Here is a 25,874-nt window from a genome sequence, read left to right as displayed (position 1 = left end):
TTGTTTGTGGAAAGTTAATTTTTTTTAATTAATCACCTTTCTGAATGCTGATTCCTTTTGAGCATGCTTCTGTATGGATCTGAATAATAGTTCAGTAAAGAAAACATTTCTTTCAGAGTTATTGAACTATTTGATAAAACCACATTTTATTTTAAATGTGATAACTGGTCAATTATAATAAATGCTCACATCAGGTGATCGAGTATTCATTTCAACAAACACATTCCTTTTCGCCCGGCTATTAGTCATCCATTTTAAGCTCCTAGAGATCTTGATTCGCTATAACTTATGTTTGGCTTGACGATATCGGTCGGGAGTGGTTTGTTATTCGACATTTTGTTTATCCCATCATAGAAAGCAGACATTTGAATGAAATTGGATTCCTGTGTATATCATTTTGTATTCCATAATTACCATTTTGTTTGCATACAAACGGTTCCCCTACCAAATAATATGAATTAATCATTCACCATTAATGGATCTTCCCTTAACTTAACGTGTGTGGATTTTGTGTGCTTGTTGTCGGTCTTACTGTTAACGATTCAATATTTTTGTATTGTGAAAGAACCTGAGCTGCCGTAATATGAAAAATTGACGACATTGACGTATGCGCCAAATTACAACACGTTTTCTACTTTTCTGTTAAAGAGTATGACGAGTAGAGTCCGTTAACACTAATATTATGAAATGGCGTATAGGTCACTTTGTCAGATTACGACAGTGAGCATGTTTTAGTTAATGCTCACAAATGACGATTATTTATTAATACAAATAAAAAATCTCTTACTTTTTCGATTTCAAACATCAAAAAGGTGATGCCTCAGTAAATTTTAACATCTTGTATGTACTGACAAATTCGATTCACAATGATTACGAAATAGTTCGGTTTCTGCATTGAAATCTTATACCAGAAGTAATTTACGGCAATGCCAAGCGGCTGAAATGGGTAAATATCAAGCATTTGTATTGAAATACGGACTAGACACCCAGGTCGAGGCGTACGAATTTGAAATTCTGACATATGTGTAGTCAAAGCGGTCAAAATTTATCTTTGATTATGTGGATATTACTTAAGCAATGATGTTATGGTTGATTTTCTTAGAGGAATTCGCTTTCACCATGGGATGTCTCTTCTCTGTGGTCGCACTACGCTAATTATATTCGAACGGTGTGGAACAGCCTTGAACGTAAATAATGTCACTCCTTGGGGACACGTACGTAAACATCACAATCAAGGATGGTGTTAATTTCATCGGACAACCGGAGTTCATTGAATTTGGCTACACAAACAATAATAATCAGTGATTTGCATATCCAGAAAATTAAGGACAGTTATTGAAGTTATTCATCTCTCATCCATCCGAATAATATGGCCTAGCCACTGTTCAACGGTATTTATCATTCAGAGTCCATTTTTAATCAGTAACTGAATGCTAATTATTTATATGTATTGAAATTTGGTTCAAAGCAATCAGACGAGCGCAGTGAAATTTCCGATCTATCTATTACGATCCAAAAACTTCCATCCAGCAGCATATTCAAAATACACCAATCGTTAGTAAGGAAATCCTTTCGCAAGAAATTGAACAACATTGTTGCTCAATTGTAAGATTCGTTTCTACCATTTACTACGATGTATGATTCATCTTGGTGGAAGTAAATGGACGAAAAGAATCTTATAATTGTGTAAAATTTGCTCTAAGACGCCCAACAATAATTTAATCAAAATTTTTGCTATCAGTGTAAGACTTGTAGCGCAGCAAAAATTTAAGGAACTAATTTTTCATCATCAGATCTGATCAGCCCATTGCTTTACATGCCAACCAGTCTGTTATCCTTGTTTAGCAAATTATTTGCGAGAGTAATATACCCCAGACTGTTCCAGGATACTGAATCCAACAATTTCAACCCGGACGAACAGTTCGGATTCCGGTACGGCCGTTCGGTAGTAGATCAGCTCCAACGAGTGACCAACTCAATCCGGAAAGCAAAAGCCATTTCGAAAAGGACGGCCATGACTTTACTAACCTTCGAGAAACAGAAGAAAGCTTTAGACAATGGGAGACATGACGAGCTGGTGCGTACATTGTCCAAATCATCTTCGACTACCTCGACGAGAGAATGCTTCATGTCAAGGCAGTACTCAGGACCAGGCATTAAAAAAATCAGACCACGGCCAAAATTCGAAGGAATTCATGCCAACTTGATGCACTGCTGCAATGCAAGCTTTGAGTTTTTTGAGATTACTACAACTTTACCTTTGATATTTTAACGTTTAACGATATTTATCGCTCACCAATGAGCGTCTTTACAATGCCTTAAAAGAAAGCTATTCAAATATTTGCCTCTATGAATAAGGAACGTAAGTACATTGAATGGTAGGCATTGAAAGCAGATCGCTTGATTTGCATTTTAATCAGGCGTTATATGAATGCACAATACCTCACAATACCTCATGGAAACCTCACCAAGGCTTTGTATGACAAGATCAGTTGCTCTTTGTTAATCTCTGTTAATCTTTGTTAAGCTCTAAGTTGTTGATAACCAGTGCTGTAATGTTAATTTTGACCCAATCATCATTATCATTTCTTTCTTAGCTCATGTCAGAAGAAAAATCTAAGACAGGGTCAATGATGGAATTGTAACTCTTCAGTAATTTTATAACTTTGCTCCATTCTCCAAAAATTTTCCAAAGATTTTTTCTAAATATTTCCCGAGAATTTTCCGAAAAAAAATTAAACGTATTTTCCGAGAATTTTACAAAGAATTTTCTGAAAAATTTCCTGAGAATTAAACAAAAAATTTCTGAAGAATTTTATGATGAATATTCCAACAATTTTTCAAAGAATTTCTCGAGAAGCTTCCGAAAGATTCACGAGAATTTTCTTAAGAATTTCCTGAATATTTAACAAAAATATTCCATAGAATTCTCCAAATAATTTTCTGAGAATTTTTCGAAGAATTTCGAAAAAAATAATTCATTAGAATTTTACGAAAGTTTTGTCTGACTTTAAAAAAATCATAGATATTTTCGAAAAATCTACTGAAGATATTCATAAAAATATCACATTTTTTTATTTTATTTTTTTTTAAAGAATTTCCTGATAACTATTCAAATAGTTTCCTGAGAAAACTACAAAAAAAACTTTCCAAGAAAATACCGTAAATCTCCCAAAAAATATATCCAGAATTTTTGTTTGAAAATTTCCTGAGAATTTTACCGAAAAGAATCCTGTGGAACTTATCGAAGAATTTTCTAAAAAAATTTCAAGAGGAAATATGAAAAATCACGAGCAAATTCCGCCGCCGCTGACAGTTTTTGACGGTGAACCGCCACAAACATTATTGTATCGGCGCACCACTGTTCGACAACTGTCACACCGAAGAATATTTCACCGCAAAAATTCTGATGAATTTCCTGAGGAAAGTTCCGAAAAATTTCCCGATGATAATTCGATAAAATTCCAAAGAATTTTCCGAAGTAAATTTTGACAAATTTCCCGAAGATTGTCGGATCAAATTGCCGAGGTTATTTTGACGAATTTTTTAGACAAATCTGCTGCGAAATTTTGAAGAATTTACCAAAGAAATCCTGAAGGATGTTTATCAGGCTTTCCTGGGAATTTTCCAAGGAAATTTTGACGAAAACTTTGCCGAGAAACTTCCAAAGAATTTCTCGAAGGAATTGCGAAGAATTTTACAAGAGAACTTTCGAATAAAAGGCCAAATAATTAGCCGAGGACATTTTGACGAATTTCCCGAGGAAACTCCGAAGAATATGCCGAAAAAACGAAGAATTTGGCGAAAAATTTTGACAAAAGAATATACCGAGTGAACTCAGAACAATTTCCCGGGGAAATTCCAACTAATTTTTCGATGAAATTTCGAAGAGAAGGAAACTCTAAAGCTTTTGCCCAAGAAATTAAGTGGAATTTGGAAAATCTGGGAACATCTTTAAGGATTTTTTTTAAATCCTTTCCACGCCGAGTCATGCCGCTGCCGGCTAAAATGACTTCTAGCGTAACGCCAAGAACGATGCCGACGATTTCTGGACCGACGCACAACTTTATTCTCCGACCAGACTGTGAATCGAATCACGACTCAAGACTTGGCAAAACCATGCTTCAATTGAACAGGCTAAGATCCGGATGATAATGTTGGTCATGAAATACGAAGGCACTACTACGGGCCTACTACAGACCCAGAAATTAATAAATTATTTTGTCATTTTCTTAATCTATTCAAGACAGGACAGGACAGACATTCAAGACGAATATTTTTTTTCAATCGTTCGTTCAATTAGTAGATTCAAACGCCAGTAGGCGTTACAAAATCGAATCAAAATATTAGTGTTTGTGATAAAACTTCTTATTGCAAAATAACAGTTATTCATTTACAGTCAAACCTTCATGAGTCGATGTTCTATGATTCGATATAGACTCATGGATGCAAATTATGCACCACTCGCTCATTCAAAAAATAAACCATACTTAGTCGTACTGAGCTTTTTTTCATGCGAGCACCACTCGCGCTCTTTACGAACATCAGCAACACTAAGTCGTACTCAGCATTTTCTGCGAACACCACTCGCGCTCATTCAAAAAAATAAACCATACTAAGTCGTACTGAGCTTTTTTTTATGCGAGTACCACTCGCGCTCTTCACGAACAATAGCGACACTAAGTCGCACAGAGCACTTTAATTGAACCTACATATTAAAGATGTTAATTAATCGACGCATTTTGTTAATAATTTGTATCAAAATTGATACCATTCTCAGAAAGAGTTAAGAGGGGTTGTGCTGATCCGCGACCAAGGATTGCAGAAATCGCTCTTAATAGATAACGAACAACAATAAAAGAGGCAAAAACCTCTTCGAATCATAACAAGCCATGAAAAAAAAACTATCGCACTTGTATACAAGCTGGAAAAAAACTGATTCGGATAGTCAGCCCCCACCGATTGGGTTTGATAAAACGCGTTGTTCTCGCTCATTTCATGTTGGGGACCATATTTTTTTCGCACAGCTGTGTAAAACAAGTTGAAATGCATCATCAGAACAGGTGCCCCCCGCAATTGGGGCCTATTAAAAGAAATTTATCATGGGTTGTAGCCCCCGAATCAGTTCATTATCGTAACAGGTACCGAAAAACGTTCAGGCCTGCCTTTTTTAAGATAAATCTGGAAAAGCAATTTTGAGGGTTATTCGAAGAATTAATTCTGTTTCGTTGCATGATATGGATTCAAAACACCATTCAAATCTAAGCCCATCTAGTGGACAAATATTGAAACTGTAACAAACATCCCAATTATTATTAGTGGCGCCAAGTTAAATTGAAAAAATTGTAAACTTTTCACTCTTTCATCGACTCACAGTTTTAACGGCTATGAAATTTACCGGCGATTCCAGATATGCCGATGCGGTCCGGTTTTAAATTTAACGCACAATCTTAAATATGTACTCACCATTGATACCATTTTTTTGCGAACACATCACTTCCACATTAGATAAACAACACAATTGCTCCCGCTTGCTTAAAACCAGATTCTAAGGGTAGTTTTTTTTTTGAAAATCCAGCAGAATCGCCAAATGTGGACTGTGGAGTTTAGTCTAGCTGTAGGCAAGCGGGAGCCTCTGAAACACCTTATGCCACTGATGGGCCCGCGACGTTAGGCATAAGTATGTTAGGCATGAGGACGTTAGGCATAAGTACGTTAGGCATAATGGACGTTAGGCATAACGGACGTTAGGCATAATGTACGTTAGGCATAATGGACGTTTGGCATAATTCTGCCTTCTTTATGTCATGGACTGTTCTTTGGGTCATTTTATTATGCCTAACGTAAATTATGCCTAACGTCCGTTATGCCTAACGTCCATTATGCCTATCGTACTTATGCCTAACGTCTTTATGCCTAACGTACTTATGCCTAACGGGGTATACCCCCACTGATGGTTCACTTCGAGTGACTGACGATGCATTTCCCGATTGCTTTGATTGCTAATGATGTGGCTGTCAGTTCTGGTTCGCATTAAGCCTACTTAGATGGTTCAGGAGTATTTGCTGCATATAGTAAATAACAAGTGCTATTTCGCTGCCACACAGGGCTAATTTTTTTTTAAATAATTATTCAATATATACGTTTTAAATCAAAGCTCGCGTTGTAAATTTGTTGTTGTATAATTTGAATTGATTGTATAAGCGACCACAAGATACAAAACCCAAATGGTGAAATATCGCGTTTTCAATAAAGATTGGTCAAAGTAGTTTATCTTCACGTTGAAAAAAAAGGCCTGTTTGATTAACTTGTTCGGAAATTTTTGGTATATTGATGGAATAAATCTGAATCCAAGCATTCTCTGAAATATGATATTTGAAAGGTCCCAAGTAGGAAACTAAAGTTGATAAAATTTCAAAGGTTTCAATTTAAATTTCCAGTAACATTTTGGTTTTTACTGGTTTTATAAACATTCTTGTAGAGAGAATTATGGTCTTCAAGAGCGTTATTAAACTTAAAATGTTACTTGGGATGGATTGGCAATTGGCAAACTCTTTTCATTCAGGCTAATACGAAATCAGAAAATGCAGTACGGAACTGTTTTGCTATTAGTAAGATTTTGGCAAAGCGAATGAAACAAATACTGCATCGTTTATTTCGTAATATCTGGGACACCGCAACTTTTCCGGTCGACTGGATGCAAGGTATCTTAGTGAAGATGCCCAAAAAGGGTGACCTGACTGTATGAGATAACTGGGGGTCTGGGTCATTTGGCATAAAGTCATTTGGCATAACTCCATTTGGCATAAGGTCATTTGGCATAAAGGCCATTTGGCATAATGGTCATTTGGCATAACGGACATTTGGCATAATTTTGAAGTGCAAGAAAAGAGTGGGTCATTTGGCATAACGGGCATTTGGCATAATTTCGAACTGTGAAAGATAAAGTAGATAAAGTAGGTCGAGGCTGTTTTCTGATTTGTTATTTCGTTGTTCCGGAAAATGTTTACCATCAGTCTAGTAAACATTTTCCGGAAGAACGAAATAACAAAACGTCAGAATTACTTCCGAGAGAGGGATCACATCCATCATTGACTTATTCCGGCGACATGCCTACTTTTAAAGTAGGGATGACATCCACCATTGCTTCAATCTGGGCATGTGCCTTCAGACTGGATCAAATCCACCACTGCCTTACCCCAGGAAAGTGCCTAACTTTATAAACTCAAGCAACACACCTGTCGTAGACGAGTTACTAAAACCAATCAAGTCACATATGAGTTATTGCAACCAAATCAATCTGAATTGTGCTTTTCGGGAAAGAGATCACATCTACCATTAATTTATTCCCGACAAGCGCCTACTTATAAAGAAGGAGTCACATCTACCATTGCCATAATCCGGGCAGGGCCTACTTTTAAAGAAGGGATCACATCCACCATTCTTCTTATTTTATTGTCATTACTTCCCCACACTGAGACAGAGCCGCCTCGCAGCTTGAAGTTCATTAAGCACTTCCACAATTATTAACTGCGAGGTTTCTAAGCCAAGTTACCATTTTTGCATTCGTATATCATGAGGCTAGCACGACGATTCTTTTATGCCCAGGGAAGTCGAGACAATTTCCAATCCGAAAATTGCCTAGACCGGCACCGGGAATCGAACCCAGACACCTTCCGCATGGTCTTGCTTTGTAGCCGCGCGTCTTACCGCACGGCTAAGGAGGGTCCCTACCCACCATTGCATTGCCACAATTCAGGCCACACACCTACTTTCAAAGAAGGGATTAAATCCACCATTGCTTCAATCCGAACAAGCGCCTACTTTTAAAGAACAAATCAAATCCTCCATTGCCATAATCCGTGCTAGCGCCTATTTTTGAAGAAGGGGTCACATCCACCATTGCCTCAATCCGGGAAATCGCCTTCTTTTAAAGAAGAAATCACATCCACCATTGTCATAATCCGGGCAAGCGCCTACTTTTAAAGAAGGGACCACACCCCCCATTGCCATAATCCATGCAAGCGCCTACTTTTAAAGAAGGGATCGTATCCACCATGGCCTTAATCCGAGCATGCGCCTACTTTTAAAGAAGGGATCACTTCCACCATTTCCTTAATCCGGGCAAGCGCCTTCTTTTAAAGAAGGAATCACATCCACCATTACCATAATCCGGACAAGCGCCTACTGCTAAAGAAGGGATCACATCATCCATTGCCATAATCCGTGCAAGCGCCTGCCTTTGAAGAAGGGATCGCATCCACCATGACCCTAATCCGGGCAAGCACCTACTTTTAAATAAGAGATCGTATCCTCCATTGCCATAATTCGGGCAAGCACCTACTTTAAAGAAGGAATCACATCCACCATTATAATAATCTGGACAAGCGCCTACTTTTAACGAAGGGATCACATCATCCATTGCCATAATCCATGCAATCGCCCACTTTTAAAGAAGAAATCCAATCCACCATGACCTTAATCCGGGCAAGCGCCTACTTTTAAATAAGAGATCATACCCTCCATTGCCATAATCCGGGCAAGCATCTACTTTTAAAGAAGGGATCACACCCTTCATTGCCCTAATACGGCCACACGCCTACTTTTAAAGAAGGTATCATATCCTGCATTGCCATAATCCGGCCACACGCCTACTTTTAAAGGGGGGATTACATAAACCACTGCTCTAATCCAGGCATGCACCTACTTTTGCATTGCATTCCAAATGTATTCGTTCCACGACAGGATAATGTCTTTTTAATATTGTTATCGACGGGTGTTATATTTACTACCCCGGGGTATTTCCCGCGCCACTTAGTCATCATTTAGCAAACGTGAAAAAAAAATTATGCCAAATGTCCGTTATGCCAAAAGACCCTTACTATTGACGTTGGTTACAATTATGCCAAATGTCCGTTATGCCAAATGGCCGTTATGCCAAATGGCCTTTATGCCAAATGGCCTTTATGCCAAATGACCTTATGCCAAATGGCGTTATGCCAAATGACTTTATGCCAAATGGCCCGCTCCCGATAACTGGCGAGGCATTATGTTGCTGTGTACCGTTCTCAAAGTTCTGTGCAAAATTATCCAAGCCCGGATTCAGGAGAAGATCGATGCGACTCTCCGGCGGCAGCAAGCCGGATTCCGTGCCGGAAGATCCTGTGTGGACCATATTGTCACGCTCCGCATTATTCTGGAGCAGGTCAACGAATTCCAAGAGTCCCTTTACTTGGTATTCATTGACTACGAAAAAGCTTTCGACCGTCTCAATCACGAGAATATGTGGGGCGCCCTGAGACGCAAGGGGATTCCTGAGAAAATCATCGGCCTCATCGAAGCACAGTACGAGGCATTTTCGTGTAGAGTGCTGCACAATGGGGTCCTGTCCGACCCTATCCGGGTCGTAGCTGGTGTGAGGCAAGGATGTATTCTATCACCGTTACTGTTCCTCATCGTAATCGATGAGATTCTGGTAGATGCGATTGACCGTGAACCAAACCGCGGGCTGTTATGGCAGCCTATAACCATGGAGCACCTAAACGACTTCGAATTGGCGGATGACGTTGCACTCCTCGCGCAACGGCGCTCTGATATGCAGAGTAAGCTCAACGACCTTGCCGAGCGCTCCTCTTCGGCAGGTTTAGTCATCAACGTCAACAAAACCAGATCGTTGGATGTAAACACGATGACTCCTTCCAGTTTCACAGTAGCCGGGCAACCAGTGGAGAATGTTGAAAGCTTCCAATATCTTGGTAGCCAAATGGCGTCAGACGGCGGTACCAAGATCGACATAGGCGCACGGATCTAGAATGCAAGGTCTGCCTTTGCGAGTTTAAGAAATATCTGGAAAACAGGCAGATAAGTGAACGCACCAAAATACGAATTTTCAACTCTAACGTGAAATCTGTGCTGTTATACGCTAGCGAAACATGGTGTGTATCAGTGGAGAACACTCAACGGCTGCAGGTGTTCATTAACAGATGCCTGCAGTATATAATTCGGGCCTGGTGGCCTCACAACTGGATCTCAAACAACGAGCTCCATCGTCGTTGTCACCAGAGGCCGATAGCAACAGAAATTCGGGATCGGAAGTGGGGCTGGGTCGGCCACACTCTACGTAGGGGCGGAAACGAAATCTGTAAACAAGCATTAGACTGGAACCCATCGGGACATCGCAGCAGAGGCAGACCCAGAGGCTCATGGCGGCGAAGCCTCAATAAAGAAATAAAAGAAGTCGACCGAAATCTAACCTGGCAACAGGTTAAAGCGATAGCCGGGCAACGCTCAGGATGGAGATCTTTCAAGTCAGCCCTTTGTACCACCGGAGGTGTACAGGATCCGTAAGTAAGTAAGTAAGAATGAAACCTTTCCAGGACAGAGAACTTGTTAAGGAATGCATTTCGGCTGTTGTTGACATCGTGTCCTAAGGAAACAGCCTCCTTTAGTAACATTAGTTTGCGCGAAACATGGTGAAGAGTAAAAGTTCTCGCAGAAGAGTTGAAAGCTACTTTACGTGATAAAGCCGCCAGCAATATTCTCGCAAACGATGAAAATACTGACGTGAAAAACGTGGCAAAGGTGTCTTTCTTCATGATCATTTTCGAATGACAGAGAAATTGGCAGCTGCAGGAACAACTAACGAGGAAAACCTGAGGGTTGTTAAAACCTGCGAAAAAGTACTTTTTTGTCCTTCGAAAACTTACGATTGATGGAGCACCAGGAGTGCGTGTTTTCTCTTGTTTCAGACAGCACAACGATCACGCGATCTGCCGAAATATCGTGTTCTGCATTGCGCGGCCGGTAATAAGAGTAGTCATCGAACAAGTAAGTGCAGTGCTTGTTTTCTCTTGTTTCGGACAGCATAACGATGGCGCAATCCGCCGAAATATTGTGTTCCATGCGGTCGTGCAAAACGCGAATTTCCTCAGTTTCCATCCCAAGACAATCCCAAGACTATCCCAAGACAATCGTGGAGATGCAGAGGTATACTTGGTCTCTAGTAGCAACGAGAGTAGGACCAACAATCCTTCCATTCCATATGACCGTAAGGACGTGGCCGGCGCCGTTATTGACTTTAAATATTTGAGCTCCTGAAACGTGTACATTGAGAATGGGTAGCTAATCCCAAGCCCTATTCATTGTGTTCTCTGTACAATTTCGCAAGTTCAGTCAATCACGGAGTAGCAACTACGAATTGTGCGGTCATAATGCTCATGCTCATGCTTACGATTGATGGAGCACCAGCAATGGCAGGAAACAATAATGGCGTTGTGACAATTCTAAGCAAGGAAAAGCAATCACATAGGTATGGCGATATTTCCCTGCCATTGCCACCAAAAGAATCGATATGGGAAAACGATCAATATTTCCAACTATTGACGCTCGTTATTAAGACAATCGACTTTATCAACGATAGGGAACTCACTGATGTTAACGGAAACGAAGGTCGAATACGGAGACTTGCTGTATTATTGCGAATTAAATGCTTGAGAGATTTTATTCTTTTCGAAAAGAAAGTAGCACTGGAAAACCACTGCCCGAGCTGAAAGATCCTTGATAGATGAATGAATTGGATTTTCTAGCAGATATCGCCAAACATCTCATTGACTTGAACATAGAGCACCTTGGCACCTTCCTGTAATCTTCTTTCTTCAGCATTTTCTAGTAAAGTAACGAAATTTCCATTTTTTAACATCCGGTAAACGGCGTGAATATGTAGATTAATTCAATGTTTCAAATGAATCTCTAATGCAACGACGAAATCAAAATAAACAAAAAAGATTGTTTGAATGCAATTAAATCGTGTTTAGTTTTTCTAGAAAATGCAAAAAAATAAATGTTTTGAAATTATTTAAAAAGTTATGTGCAAAATATTTTCTGGCCCGCTGGCAAGTGTGAATTCTTAAAATTGGTCCGTGGCTTGAAAAGGTTGGGCAGGCCTGGTTTAGATGTAAGCTAAATAGATGAAAAAGAAAGAGAATAAAGCTTGAGATGAGAAACTTAAAAAACTGTGTCAATAATGGGTATAGGTATGAAGAAATCCGCAGAAGTAAAAATAATTTATAACAATGGCTGATATTTATCTTAACATTGAATTTAAAAGGCTAAATAATTCACCTGAGCTAACTGTTGTGACTAGCGTATAGATAAGATTATAATATACCTGCTAGTCACATTCGTTAAAATAAATGATGGATCAAAGTTTTGAATGATTTTGAGTTATTGGTTTTAATGTTTTATAACGAAATTGGGTCTCCCGTTAGCCATGCGAGCAATATAGCGTAGGCTTGCAAGCCGAAGATGACGATTTCGTCAAAGCAGGTCAAGCTATAGAAGGATCATAGAGCCATTGAAGACAAAGAACTAAAACATTCGGATTAGATCGTAAAATAGTCATCTATGCATGTGTTACGTAGTGCTCCCTCCTTGGGCCTTCATGAATAGTTCGATTCTTTCATATCGAAAATTTTCTATTTATTACCACTAATGCCAATAAAAAGTGCCCTGTTCTTTGATTTAAGATGTTTGATTATTTGCGATATTTTCTGGAAAATTCAGTTTAACCGCATAATTAGTAGATGACAACCGCCAAGAGCCTGTTCACAAATCACGTAACGCTGTTGGAGATAGAAGTTAAATTTTCGGGATGTATTCGTTTACATGGGTAATTTGAATACATCCGTACAAAAACTTTTTTTTTTATTCTTTATTATCGTGATTTTTTATAATCATCATCACGTCACGTCGTACAAAAACTATTCAAAATACCATATTCAGCGTTACGTAGTTAGTGATCAGCCCTCCTTAGCCGTGCGGTAAGACGCGCGGCTACAAAGCAAGACCATGCTGAGGGTGGCTGGGTTCGATTCCCGGTGCCGGTCTAGGCAATTTTCGGATTGGAAATTGTCTCGACTTCCCTGGGCATAAAAGTATCATCGTGTGTTAGCCTCATGATATACGAATGCAAAAATGGTAACTTGGCTTAGAAACCTCGCAGTTAATAATTGTGGAAGTGCTCAATGAACACTAAGCTGCGAGGCGGCTCTGTCCCAGTGTGGGGATGTAATCCCAATAAGAAGAAGTTAGTGATCAGATCCAAACGTCGTGAAGTGAATAATTACGGGAAACCGCGAAACAAAACCTCACATCAGAGTATTGATTTCGCCGACACCGTATTTTGATGAACATTGATTGTTTATCATGATGATAATTAGTGCGACAAACAATAGCTACTCACTTCTGACGAATACACGTTGCTGTGCTGCCGCTCGGTGGTGTGATGGTGATTTCAGCACATGCCTCGCTCATTGGTTTCACATTGACATTCTTCCTTCAAGTGAGTCAGCCAGCACCAATTTGTCGGAGGGGACTTTTGGCACCACTCATTGTTTTGACGATAAGTCTAGTGGGAGAATTCGACCTTGAATATTGGCATAGTGATTACTTACGTGCTGTAATCAAACAATGTGGTTGAACATTTTTGGCTTGCAGATTAAATGGATTGAACTCACAAATATGAACCATGTTCCAACGGGTAACCCAGAAACAAGCATTGTAATATTGGAAGAATATGTTTCCGTCGTGGCGCATAGAATTTCAAATCTTTATTCCGAATGAATGTAGAGTACGCTGTTGCGCTTCAACTTAAAGCATTCATATAAGTCATTTTATAAACTGAATATTACAGATAAGAAATATTCCAGATCATTCCTCACATGTCCATTGTAGGTTACTAAGTCAATTAGAAAAAAGAGCATTCGCAGTTGATTATCGACCTAGCGCGCATGATTATGATTAATTTCCGGAATGATAATTCAAATTGACGTGATACACGTCACTTGTCAAAAGACGAGTTTGTACAATCCCTTTTAATTCCACCACTTAATTGTATCTTGACAGATACGTATTTCGACCTCAACAGTAAGGTCGTCTTCAGTGTCTCGTACTTGACTCGAGTGGTGGAATTAAATGGGATTGTACAAACTCGTCTTTTGACAAGTGAAGACATTCCACTAACAAGCTTAAAATAATTTTCTTAAGTGATACACGTGTTTGGATGATCCATAAAGAACGTCACATGCAAACATTAGTTATTTACACCCCCCCCCCCTCCGTCACGCTTTTTGTGTTAACCCTCTAAAATTTTTGTATGAATCGTCACGCTGCTGCTCTGAACTCCTTCTAGATGCGTGACGTACTTTGTGGATGGCACCTTTAAATATTAGTATTTAAAATTACATTATTTTATAATTTGAATTATTAATTTTATCTAATTTCTTTACATGATGATTCCTTAATCTATTCGTCAAAAAAAAAAAAAAATGATAAAATCTAAACCTGAACAGAAATAAGATACTTTGTTTTTTTTTCACAAGTAGGTAGATCCTCAATTATTAAATAAGTTCAGTTATTCCCATCCCAGCAGTTCATTGATCTTATCCCCATCGAGCCCGACGCCACTATATTATTGCTGCCAATTACTCAAAACAATAATCAAGTTTCAGACGCATCTTGACCGACTACGTCCAGAGTTATCAAGTTGGACCGGATCCTTCTCAACTGTTCGGACCGCCCGTCACATGGTGGTTGGCTACTGATCAAAGCATAAAAGCCCGGCGAGCGTGCGCACGCGAACGCGAAAATGTCAACACAAGTGTTTCTAAACAAACAACCGTCTGATCGCCAATAACCACTCGACTATAAACTTTCAGCTTACGAGGCACTTGGTGTGGTCCGCCGCGTCTGTCTCCGCCCGTCGGCAGGGCTTCTGTAGGATCTTATTTTGTTCCAGTTAGGACAGAAGATCGTTCCAGAACAACTTTTATCGCTTGACAAATCCATTTAGTGTTGGCGTCGCGTGTGCCGGTACGGTTTTTCGACCTCAGCAAAAATGGTTTAGACTACATTTGAGAAGAAGCCCCAGCCAGACGACGGCACCATAAGTAACTGGAAGCTTGAATTTGATATCCTTGAGGTTGCAGAAGTGCGGAAATTAGTTGCTTTGACTGTGGGTCTACCGTGGCATTGAGTTTATGCTGAATTTATCAGATTTTACCGGTTGGTGACAATTCTGACAGAGGTATACTATTTCGTTAAAACTGACAAATTCGTTAAGATTACACTAGTGCTGTCCAATGAGCAGCTTGAAGTTGTTCCCGTTCTGCTCGTTCTTTTTTTGTCAACAAATGGGCATGAGCAGGACAGGGAGAAACTTCGAGCTACTTCAAGCTCTCATTAGACAGCACTATTAGTTAAGATTTCCATGTCCAGGTAGTAAGACATTTGAGATATTGAACAGGTCAGCTAATTCGAAAGTTTGAGAATGGAGGGAAATTAATCGGAAGGAATTTAATCGAACGAACAGCCATAATAAACGAGAATATTTTGATCTGTTGACATAGAATTTGACTCTTCTTTTTTCTACGAATGCGATTTAAATCTTTTATAGTTTTTTTGTAGCCCTTTCGTAATATAAACAAAATTTACAGCAACATTGTTCCCTAGACCTTAAAAAGTAGATGAGAGACATTCTTTATACATACATGTAGTTGATTTTTTCTATACGAATTTCAAGCACGTTGAGCACCCACTTGACAGATGTTTTACAGTAGCTTATTGTAGTCAAAATTGTCAAAATCATGAATTTCAGTCTCTATAAATAGAATATTTGAAATTTCTATTTAAGTATATGTTCACCTTAGAAACAGCCAATTTTTCACATATCTTGGGGATGGGTATTGCTCACATTTCATTTAGTTTTGTAACAGGGATCATCAATATTAAATTGGTTGCTCCGCCCATAAAACTTGTTAAGCCTGGCCACTGTAATTTCCAATGCTAACTGGTTCTGACTGCTCTCTTTCATCGCCAGAATTATTTCATTTTCTTCTCAGCCCAGACGCAATTCGAATTGAGTCCGTAGTTGTCACATTCCTTGCATCAATTATAATGAAACAGTCAATTTAATATCACGCAATGCAATATTTGCTGAATTCCCATTTGATATGATGCCCAATTTTAAACATATGAGAACACGAACTAATTTGATCTTTATTTAGAAAATGTTGTAAATCTACGAAAAATGCGTTCTGTAGCACAATCCTTTTTCCAAATGCGTTACACTCAATCACAATTTCTCAGGAAAAAGGCCGGCTGTTTATGTTATTCGAACAAGATCGAGACTACACAAATCAATTAAATTACAAGTACAAATTTCCCGAAGCTGCACGCCCTTGCTCAGCATATGCGCTTAATTTATTTCCTTATTTTTGAACCCCCCGCAGATCAAACAGCGCCAAACATGACGTAGCGGATTCTAACGTTATAACCATTTTTCCTGATATTTCAGCATTTCGGCACCTTCGGCATCAACCACACAGGCCACTGCCTGTTGACGTAAAACCCGCCCGGCTGGACCCACTCGCCAAACATCCGACTTTCAATGGGTTGACACGAGTTCAGCATCTGCTTCCGGACGACGGGAAATAAAATACAGTTTGTACATTCGGTTTTGGATGCCCTACAAACGCCAACTTGGAGGTGAGTGATCAGTTTTGAGGCGCAATTCGCTTTGTCTACCTGTGGGATGGTATTCTAAATTTAAAGATCGATCGATTATTTACAGTTGAGAGAAATAAAGTACAGTGAAGGATGGGAAGACTCATCCAGACAAACAGAACCTTAATATGATCGTTGTCGAATAAATTTTCAAGTGCTCTTGATCTTGATCGTGCGCTCGCGTCGATCTGTTGAGGCATTCCAAAGCCAGTCAGACGGGGCACGATGTAGGAAATTGATTAGCTGGATCAATGGGTCAATTAAAATTTTCCTTGATGCTCCACATTCCACCCTTGAGTGATGGATTTGACGTTTGGTTTTTGCTCATCGAGATCGTAAAGATTGATTCATTGTTCCGTTGGATATATTTTGTTTGATACTTTAGATCATGCGTAAAAAATCTGGTTTTAAATTATCTATTCCTTTTTTCGTCTCACGGAAACGTGCTCTTCTCATAGTAAAATAAATATTATTTCTGAAAATTCGAGAATTTGAAGAGCTTTAGTGTGAAAAATGTATTGGACTGGAGCGTATCCACTTCCCCATGAGTGGGGTCCACCCCACCGAAGGAAGTGGTTACCCTCCAATAAATCTTTCAAACTAAATCTCTCACATGTTGTGCAATTGCACAAATCAAGTTTCAGACATAGTAATTAATTTCCACTCCGGGTTACGGAATATAGGTAATTAACTTTGATTGTATTGAAATATGAATGCAATTGGTTTTCGAGATGTAAAAAAAACCTATTGAGGGACTTGGATTTATTTTTATGATGATGTCTAAACTATTACGGGACTTAGAAATTCCGAGTTGGTAGTTATAATGCAAGGAGCTTCTACCAATAGCAAGCTAGTATAGATCGTGATATGATACATGATCCTTGTGATACGAAACCATGAATGTGTTCACAACCTATGCTCCAAGCCATCCAAGAAATGCTCCAAGAAAGACCTTTAGAGCTACACGCCTAACCAAATATCTGTCGGTCTGTTTCCAATATGGAACATGCTCTTTGTGGCTCATAGGAGAGATTGTGGTTAAGGCATAAGTTCTTATTCATCCAAGAAAACCTGAAGTAGGCAAAATATTGAAAAACAAGCATACTGGTGTTTCGAAAACATCTACGCATCGTTGAATAAATACGGGAGGTAGTTTGTCCGATCTCGGATCTTTGGAAGCGTTGACAGATTTCAATAATCTGATGACATCTGCCACGGTGAATGATGGGCGTTGAAGGTTAATATCGTAGGGTGGAAGCATGTTTATTTGCTTCAGGTGAATCCGTGGAGAGTTAGCGTTGTATAAGGTCTTGAAAATTGTAGCAAAGAGTTCAACAGAGTCAGAGACGTCGTGGCTAATCCCGTCATATTCGGCGGCAAATATTGTTAGTTTTTTGTCTACTACGGATGTTGCGTCAGAAACAGGAAGTATCTGATTTAACCGCATCTTAAAGTAGGATAATTTATTCACGGAAAAGAGGAGGACAAACAATCGTCAAGCACCCGAAGACCTGTCTTGTTTTCATTAAAACGGTGTCGAAGAAATCTTTGGCGATCTTCAAGAAAAACATTACGCCAGTGTCAAAGCTCTGCATTCCACCATTCGTCCTCAGTACCAAACTCTCAATAGGAAACGTATGCCGTAACACTTTAGCATGTTCAAAGCCATTCCAACATTCAAAGTGGAGAGAATGCAACTATAATGAAGATAACGCTTCGTCGCGAGAAAATTCTATCATCCATCTCGCGAGAGAATGTGTAGCTTGAAACGATGGTTTCCAATAGTTTCGAGCAAGCGCATGGGATGTCATTCTTCGATAATGTTTAATGTCATCTCTAGCATCTTTTTGTGCACCGGAAACATGATTGATTTTTCCATAGAGTAGGAAAACAAGATAGCCGCAACGACATTGAAAATGCGTAGAAGAAGCGCTATCAAATTAGCCAAGAATTTCTTCTTTTTATTTTCAATTTAGACAATGCAACTCTGCAGTCCTCTGCAGTGATAGTGAAATATCACTCGGACCGAAACTTACTGCAGTTGTTGATACACTGGTAGTGGACTGCTGAAAACAGTGATCATTTTTCCGTACATGTCCTTGCAGCTTGTACAATGATCCAGATGCATAACAGAAACTGCTTGTGGTTGCGCTTCAAATTACGTTCAATTTTTTTCTTTGACGAAGACGTGACAAAGAAATTGAGACAAATTTTCCACACTATTGTTCACGTCTGTGCTCAGGCATGCAGTGAAACGATTATTTTCTATCAATATTTGTTGATTCAAAACGTATCATGCCATTAGGCCGAAAAGTAATTACCCCGAATGAGAACTGAAAAGAGAGAGGCAAAAAGTGAGAAATCAGTTCTTCAATTCTCCTTTTTCTTCTTCCTTCTTCCTTTTTCCTTTTTCTTTGTTATTTTTTCCTTCTTCCTTTTTATTTTATTTTTATCCTTTTTCTTCTTTTTCCTTCTTTCTTCTTCTTTCTTTCTTCTTCCTTCTTTCTTCTTCCTTCTTTCTTCTCTCTTCTTTTTTCTTCTTTCTTTCTTGTTCTTCTTTATTCTTCCTTCTTTCTTTTTTCTCTTTTTTTCTTATTTCTTCTGGTTATTCCTTCTTCCTATTCCCTTCTGGATTTTCTTTCTCTCTACTCCCTTGTTTCTTCCTTCTTCATTCTTACTTCTTCTGCCTTCTTTCCTTCTTCGTCTTTTTGGTTCTTCCATCTTACTTCTTCTTTCTGGTTCTTCCTTTTTTCTTCTTCTTTTTTCCTTATTCCTTATTCTCCTATTCTCCTTCTCCTTCATTGTTTTTTCTTCGTCTTTCCTCCCTCTTATTTCTTTTTTCGTCCTTCTTCCTACTTCTTTCTTTTACCTTACTCCATCTTTCTTGCTTCTTCTCTCGCACTTTCTCTTTTTTTACATCTCATTTCTCACTTTCTCATATCTCACATCTCACTTCTTACTTCCCACTTCTGTCTTCTCACTCCTCACTTCTCACTTCTCACAACTCACTTCTCGCTTCTTACTTCTGAGTTTTCTGTTCTCACTTCTTACTTTTCAGTTCTCAGATCTCATTTTTCACTTCACTTCTCACTTCTCATTTCTCATAGCTCTATTCTCAATTCTCACATCTCACTTCACACTACTCAGTACTCATTTCTAATTCGGCTAAATGACCATTCGATCTAATGACCCAGCATCGATTCAAAGCTTCGTAGTTTGCCTTATAATCGGAAGACCCGAAGTTGAATTCGTTGTTTGCGTTCATAATCTTAGCAAACTTAAAGCAGTCTTTGATAAGCAGACAACGAGGCGGATGAGCCGGATCAGTTGGTACCAATAGATCGACGGCTTCTTCCAGCTTGAAATGACCACTTAATGATTGGTTGACGAGCACGAGATCGAGCGTGCTGTCAGCGTAGTTTTTACCATCTTTGATTTGTTCACAATCAGATGAGTACATGCCGCCTAAGAATTTGTACGGGATAAAGAAGATTCAGAACTGTCAACGTTTAAATACGGAAAGTTTATCGTTATCCACCGTATGTCAGGTATATTGTTATCTCCCTTCGATAATCAGTAAGTGCCCTAGCGGCACAATCCACGTTGATTTGGTTGAAATAACTCATATATGACCAAATTTGGTCATGTAAGAGTATCATAAACTGATTTACAGCATGTGTGTTGCTCGGGTGGCAACTAAGTCTATCAGAGGCCAATAGTGCCGTAATCTGAAAAAGTGACGTATGTGCCAAATTACAACATATCTCGCTTAACTTTTCAAAAGGACCTAAGTAACATTTTTTCATGAATTAATTTGAATACTGCAATCAATAGCTTTCTGTTGATTGTGCTATTCAAATCAATTCATGAAAAAAATGTTACTTAGGTCCTTTTCAAAAGTTAAGCGAGATATGTACATGTTCCATTTTTCTGTTAAAGAGCTCAATTAGTACTACTCGTTAACACCATTTTTGGGAAATAGCGTATAAGTCCCATTTTTAAATTACGGCAGAATATGTGCTTGATAGATTGATCTGTAACTGCCACCACGATGATGACAAGTCCAACTTTTAATTTATTTTAAATACAGTCAAACCTCCATGAGTCGATATTGACGACTCATGGAAATAACGAGATGTGGAATAGAAATTCCTCGAAAAGCTCTTTGGAGGGACCATCACAGTAACCCAGAAAATATTTTTTAATATTGAGTAATTTTAAGCTTGTATTTCTTATCAGACTGTATTTCTTATCAGATCAAATCTTTTCTTACCTGTAACGATCATTCGCATTTTGCATCAAACTGTTCAGCTGTTTTAAAAATTTGCCAGCCTCTGTAACCTGAGCCATATATGCTAGGAGCAAATGGATTTAAATTGAAGGGGTTAGAAACAGAGGAGTGCAAGTGGCATTTTTATCAAATGCTTTGATTTAGAGCTTTGTGGCAATATTTTGATATAGTTTATACGTAGGGTTTGCAGAAATCGATCTCAATAGATAATTAACAACGATAAAAGAGAGGCAAAAACCTCTTCGAAACGTAATGCTACGTACACACCAGTCAAGCAGTTCGACCAACATTGACTCCACCCCCAAGAAAACGCTTCGGTTGCTGCTTTGTTGGAACGTGTGTGAAGTTGTTCGAACAACCATTTGACAGTTGGCGGCTCGGTTGGGAAACAGTAAAACGGTTAGATTTTGGTTTGAGTTGGCGGGGTGGAGTCAAGATTCGCCGAACATGTTTGAGCATTTGTAGTGAAGTTGCACAAACCCCCATATATTTTTTGATGGTTGGTGCTCGAGTTGGTGCTTCGGTCGTTCGTGTGTGATATTGTTGGTCGAATAAATTGATTGTTCGTGTCGGTGTTGATAAAAATTGATGAATGTTTGAATAAACGGGAGGTGGAGTCAATGTTGGTCGAACTGCTTGACCGTGTGTACGTTCCATAACAAGCTACGAAAACAAGTCTATCGCACTTGTATACAAGTTGGGAAAAAACTGATTCGAATGGCTTTGTTCTTGTTCATTTTATGTTGGGGATCATTTTTTTTTTCGCACAGCTGTGTAAAACAAGTTGGAATGCATCATCAGAATCGGTGCGTCTTTTGTAAAAATGTGAAAATTCATAAAATACAAGTAATTTTTAAACAAAAGAAAAAATATTGAATTTTTTACACCCATTTGTCGTATTTTGCTTACCTTAGCACATACACGGCCAGTATTGAAAAGCATCCTGGAAATGTCAGTTGTATTTCCGACCATTTGTTTGTCAACATTAGTATTTGCATCATATTATACTAAATATGACACAAATATTAAAACGGTGCAGGTTTGAAATTGGGAGATAATTAAAAACTAACCGGCAATCAGATTATTCAGTGATGAATAACATGATAAACGGAGAGTTTTGAATTCACGAAAGGAAGAAACGGAGACAGCCGTACCAATCGTTCCATATTCAGGGCGTATATTAAAGAGTGGCGTTGGGAGTGACATTGCTAATAAAATGCTGATCCATCTTCTAGGAATGGGATATAGGTATTTCTCCTATATGTCCTGGCTCATATGCCTAGGTTAAAGGGCCGTTGCTCTCTCTGGAACGAGATAAAATAAAATAAAATACAATTAAATAATTAAAAAAAAAACTAAATATTTTTTCACAGTCTTGAGATGTTCAGAAAGATGGATGTTTTATGATGGAGCTTGATGGACGGATGGAGCTTGACATATTTACGCCCTGTGGAAGGAGTACTGGTCCATTTCCGAAACTTCGGCCCCTCACTTTTTAGCAGTTTATTAGAGGGTGTGATAATGGCTTCCGTGAATCGACTTCGGGCGTGGAGCTAGACTTTATCTACCCGCTACTGCTTTAATTTAAAATATTGAGCACTTGGTTCTCGGCGTCAACGTAGAAATATTAGCTTTAACCTTTCCGTCCCTGTCGTCTGTTTTTAAGGGCTTAACTGCTGTAAAAACCGCATTTATTGACCGATTCTTTCGCAACAAGTTGGATGGATCCCAATTTTCGATTTATACTAGATCCCAATCGAAAAGATTGTCACTGTCGTTGTTGTCCGGATCATCTTTAGCTCTCTGGGATAGCTAGGAGCAAGCTGGGAGGAAGAAAAACCCCATACGATATAACAGTTTTGTACCCAACATGATTCAGACAGACGAACAAAAAAAACTAAGTGACAATCTCTCTCTGTAGGTTATAAATTCTTTTGGCAAACCTCCTTCTTGTTTTAATACCAAAAGAACAACACATTCTTTTATTGAGCTACGAGAAACTCTCGAAATGTACGAAAGTGGGATACAATAAGTATCACGAGTTGAACAATTTTACACCCATTTTTCTCAAAACTAAGTTTTTGTCAATTACACCCCTTTACATTTGACCCCCTCAATTAGAAGTTTTTAGGAGATGATGAGCTGTGATTGTTTGTTTATATGCTAATGTCATTTGGCCGAAGGCCACTAGGCCAAAAGTTGTTTGGCCGAATATACCATTTGGCCGAACAGACCATTAGGCCAAAAATCATTTGGCCGAAAGGGTCATATAGCCGAATATGTCATTTGGCCGAATAAGTCATTTGACCGAATAAGTCATTTGGCCGAAAAAGCCATTTGACTGAATATTGAATGAATTTTGTCAAGCCTCCGGAATTTAATGTTGGAGATTCCTGGCCGTTGTATGAAGAGCGTTTGAAGAGATTTTTCGTTGCCTATCAAATCGATGATAAGGACGACAAGAGGAAATCTGCGTTTTTACTGACGGCTGTGTCCATGGAAGTCTACCAAATTGTTAAGAATTTAACGTTCCCGGCGTTACCTGAAGATAAGAAGTTTTCGTAGCTATGTGATTTGTTGAAGCAGCGGTTTACCCCGACGCTGGTTGTTTTCCGGGAAAGAGCAAAGTTTTTCGAGGCAAGACAAGGTGAAGGCAAATCGATTGTGGAGTGGAGTACTCGTTTGAAGAAGTTAGCAGCGAACTGTGAGTTCGGCGACCAATTAAATCCGGTTTTGCTGAACATGTTGGTGCCCGGCATGCGAAGAGGATCAATTTTTGAACGTCTCTGTGAGGAGGAATCAACCTCGACGATGAAGAACCTTTTGAAAACTGCCATGAAGAGAGAATCTACTATGCAGCAATGAGAAGTTTTAGAAGTCCATTGAATTAATGTACATGAGCAGAAAAAACAGTACAAGAATGAAGCCATGTTACGCGTGTGGCGTAACATCATGATTTCATGATTTGAAGAAATGCCAATACAAAAATTATATCTGCCGCAGTTGTGACAACAAGAGCCATTTGGCGAAGGTTTGTCCATCGACAGATAAGAAGCAATCAAGAGAGAAGCGTAGTTCGAAAGTGAATCATTCGCGAATCAACAAACTCGATGTTCCTCCGCCGGTGGAAATGCAAGTTTTTGTGAATAAACAGCCGGTCATCATATTGGATGACCGCCACCCGTTTCCTGTTATAGACGATATTTTTGCTGCTCTCCAAGGAGGAAGATATTTTGCGAAATTTGACTTGAAAAACGCTGATTACAAGCTCGAAGTTGATGACGGCGCACCTCGCCTTCTTGTGCCCGTCGGCTCGTTGTCGAGAACCATTTTCACCGGGTTACTGTCCGACATTCTGGCTACGTGCCTGGCCCACCGCAGTCGTCCGATTTTCGCGGTGTGAACGATGGATGGTTCTCCCAACAGCTGATGCAACCCGTGGTTCATTCGCCTCCTCCACGTACCGTCCGCCATCTGCACCCCATCATAGATGGTACGTAGCACTTTCCTTTCGAAAACTCCAAGTGCGCGTTGGTCCTCCACGAGCATCGTCCAGGTCTCGTGTTCGTAGAGGACTACCGGTCTAATGAGCGTTTTGTAGATTGTAAGTTTGGTACGGCGGCGAACTCTATTCGATCGGAGCGTCTTGCGGAGTCTAAAATATGTACGATTTCCAGCCACTATGCGTCTCCGAATTTCTCTGCTGATATCATTTTCAGCAGTCACCAGTGAGCCCAAGTACAAACATTCTTCTACCACCTCGATTTCGTCACCAATGCAAACTCGCGGTGGGTGGCTCACATTGTCTTCTCTTGAACCTCTTCCTATCATGTACCTTGTCTTCGATGTGTTAATGACTAGTCCGATCCGCTTGGCTTCCCTTTTCAGTTTGATGTAGGCTTCCTCCATCTTCTCATAGTTACGTGCCATAATATCTATGTCATCGGCGAAGCCAAATAGCTGGACGGACTTATTGAAAATTGTACCACTCGTGTCTATCCCTGCTCTTCGTATTTCCAACGCGATGTTGAATAGCAGACACGAAAGACCATCACCTTGCCGTAACCCTCTGCGCGTTTCGAAGGGACTCGAGAATGCCCCTGAAACTCGAACTACGCACATCACCCGATCCATCGTCGCTTTGATCAACCGTGTCAGTTTATCCGGAAATCCGTGTTCGTGCATTAGCTGCCATAGCTGGTCTCGATCGATTGTAGATCGATAGATGATGTGTGGGCACGTTGTATTCGCGACATTTCTGCAGTACTTGGCGAATGGCGAACACCTGGTCTGTGGTGGAGCGTTCGCCCATAAAACCCGCCTGGTACTACCCCACGAACTCCCTTGCAATTGGTGCTAGTCGACGGCATAAAATTTGGGAGAGTACCTTGTAGGCGGCATTCAGCAATATGATTGCGCGGTAGTGGCTACAATCCAGCTTATCGCCCTTTTTGTAGATGGGACACACAACACCTTCATCCACTCCTGCTTCAAAACTTCCTCCTCCCAAATCTTAGTAATGACCCAGTGCAGCGCTCTAGCCAGTGTCTCACCACCGTGTTTAAATAGCTCTCCTGGTAGTTGGTCAACCCCAGGGGCTTTGTTGTTTTTCAGCCGGCCAATCTCCTCCTGGATTTCCTGGAGATCCGTAGCCGGTAGAATTATGTCCTGCTGTCCTGCTGTCCTGCAATATCAAGCTGTGGCACCTGGCCCTTTCGGGAACGGTTTAACTTCTCATAGAACTTTTGTGTGTTATTAGCGCGGTACAGTTGCTCCGTCTCTTCACGGTCTCGATCTTCCGGCTGGCGCTTTTTCCTCCGGAAAATCGAGTTTTGCCTGTTCCACGCCCGTTTGTATCGTGCCTCGTTCGCCCTCGTGCGGTGTTGCAGCAATCTCGCCCATGCTACATTCTTCTCTTCTACTAACTGCTCACATTCGCTTCCGTTGGGAGTGCCACTTCCAGCTACTGCGCGTATTCTTGGGCTAGTCTACCACCCAATGTTAAGCCGCGGCGTCCGACTTC

At 39.8% G+C, this 25,874-nt stretch overlaps 1 protein-coding gene across 4 annotated transcripts in view; it reads left to right on the top strand.

Annotated features, from left to right (window-relative positions):
• The window catches only part of LOC134210834 (putative phospholipase B-like lamina ancestor), a 142,094-nt gene that overhangs the window by 92,846 nt on the left and 23,374 nt on the right, over positions 1–25,874 (top strand). For 3 of the 4 annotated variants that reach the window (XM_062687165.1, XM_062687163.1, XM_062687164.1), the window contains one exon: positions 16,352–16,542. The gene's annotated coding sequence lies outside the window, so the exon portion shown is untranslated. Of the gene's footprint in view, positions 1–14,801; positions 15,083–16,351; positions 16,543–25,874 lie in introns of those variants that run through there. The other variant, XM_062687167.1, reaches the window with a different exon arrangement.

Source organism: Armigeres subalbatus, chromosome 2, assembly GCF_024139115.2.
Source record: "Armigeres subalbatus isolate Guangzhou_Male chromosome 2, GZ_Asu_2, whole genome shotgun sequence".
Classification (NCBI taxonomy): Eukaryota; Metazoa; Arthropoda; class Insecta; order Diptera; family Culicidae; genus Armigeres; species Armigeres subalbatus.
The sequence above is the reverse complement of the archived record's forward strand: the minus strand, read 5'-3'. Positions and strand labels throughout refer to the sequence as shown.